Source organism: Pantherophis guttatus, chromosome 1, assembly GCF_059756535.1.
Source record: "Pantherophis guttatus breed Tessera chromosome 1, ASM5975653v1, whole genome shotgun sequence".
NCBI classification, from domain to species: Eukaryota; Metazoa; Chordata; class Lepidosauria; order Squamata; family Colubridae; genus Pantherophis; species Pantherophis guttatus.
In genome coordinates, this window is record NC_142063.1 from 208,244,177 (window position 1) to 208,245,954 (window position 1,778).

Consider the following 1,778-nt stretch of genomic DNA (forward strand, 5'->3'; position numbering starts at 1 on the left):
GGAAGACTTGCAGGAAGCAGGCTGTGTAGCTTCACACAACACTTGAGAGCTAATATTTTTAAGTATGTCTCCAAAATATGTATCTCTGACTCATATTTCCCCAAAGAATAAAGTCCATACATCAGTGCAAACTTATTACTTTCTGTCTCCCTCCCTATTTCTCTACATACATACATACACACACACACACACACACACACACACACACACACAGTCTCTCTCTCTCTCTCACATACACACACACAGTCACACACACCAGAAGCAAGCCAAAAATGTTACAGCATTTGGCCATGTGGGATTGCTAAGCAGAATCCATCTTTTCCTTTTCCCACTCTTGTCTTGTTTGCCTGAAGAAAGGAAAAATCCAGGATCTAATGTGGTAATTTAACTTCTGCTCTGATCTCAGAGTTTCATATGGAAAAGAATGCAATTTCATTAACTAGCCTTAGAAACTTTTATCCTTGAAAGTTCGTGGTTAGGCTGGCAACCATTTTTTAAATTCAATGCTACATTAAGAAATTAAGCAATCTGATCCTTAATGGAGTTTTCTGCTTTTCATTGGGAAAGCTGCTGCAAATGTTGGGTTGTTTTGTTTTTTGTTTTGCTTTGTTTTTAAAGATGCAAGCACTGTACAACTAACCTTTTGTTAAAGCAGCTACATAGATTCTCGAGCATGTCTCTTATTTTGCTACCATCCTGAAGTATCCACTTCTTTGTGTTTCATCATGTGCAACAGGAAGCCTTAATTTGTCCCATCTCTTTTTGTGCAATCGTTTCATTTATTTATAGGGGCATATTTGTATATACTTGCCTGATGCTGAATAACAGTTCCTGGACATAAGTAAAAATATGGTGAGTGTTCATTTTCCTATCAAAATTTGAAATGTTCAGTGAGTGAAAGCATTTGACCAAATATGGAAAATAGCTGCTCATCTGATTTACTTTTCAAACTCTAGATATTAATCATCACTCTGGCTGAAGATCTGCTAAAGCAAACGAAGATGAGGGATGGACAATCTACTGTCTCCAACTACATGCAGTAATAGTCCTTTTGCAATCTTAGATCATACCATGAAAGTTAGAAGACAAATCACCAAAGGTTAACAGCATTGTTTTTGTTTCAAAATAAAAATAAAAGATAATTTAAATCTATTAAGTCTTTGTGAGGATTGAAACACATTTCACTCAAAAAAAAAAATCTCTTTACATCTGAACAAATCAACAATAGCAACAACAAAAGACCTGTTCACTCCATGACATCATACCCCTTGTGGCCTCCCATCATCCCTACAGTGAATGGCCCATTGCTCCAAAAATGATCTGCCTCCTGGATCATGTAATTTATACAAAGTTGAAACTTTAAATCAAAGCTTCAACTTAATGTGAATTCTAAGATCCGGTGAGAATATGATTCCATCTTTTTATTTAATGTGCCTGATCCAGCCTAGTAGGACCTACAGGTAAGTGACTGCTTGATGATCCAAGATCACGTCTAAAAGAATGAAGGGTAGGCACAGTTATATCAGTGGGAGACAGAATTGATAGGATACCAGCCATCTTTGCATCTTGGTGGCTGTGCAGATTTTTTCCATGCCGGATATTACAGTATCACTCTCTGATACTACAACCTGGGTATCTTGTATATTTAGTTAAAAGAAGTATCCTTGCAAGAGAACAAGACAAAAGAGATAATAGATAATTTCATGAGATAAGTCTTGGTCTCAACATGACCTGACACCTATCTATTAACTCCAGAAAGCTCCTGAATTATGAGAACA

At 36.7% G+C, this 1,778-nt stretch overlaps 1 long non-coding RNA gene across 1 annotated transcript; it reads left to right on the forward strand.

Annotated features, from left to right (window-relative positions):
- The first annotated feature begins 251 nt into the window (after window positions 1-251).
- On the forward strand, window positions 252-1,150 carry LOC148116750 (uncharacterized). Its single transcript, XR_015733755.1, has 3 exons — window positions 252-379; window positions 790-852; window positions 957-1,150. It is a non-coding gene; the product is annotated as an uncharacterized LOC148116750 (long non-coding RNA).
- Window positions 1,151-1,778: the final 628 nt, after the last annotated feature.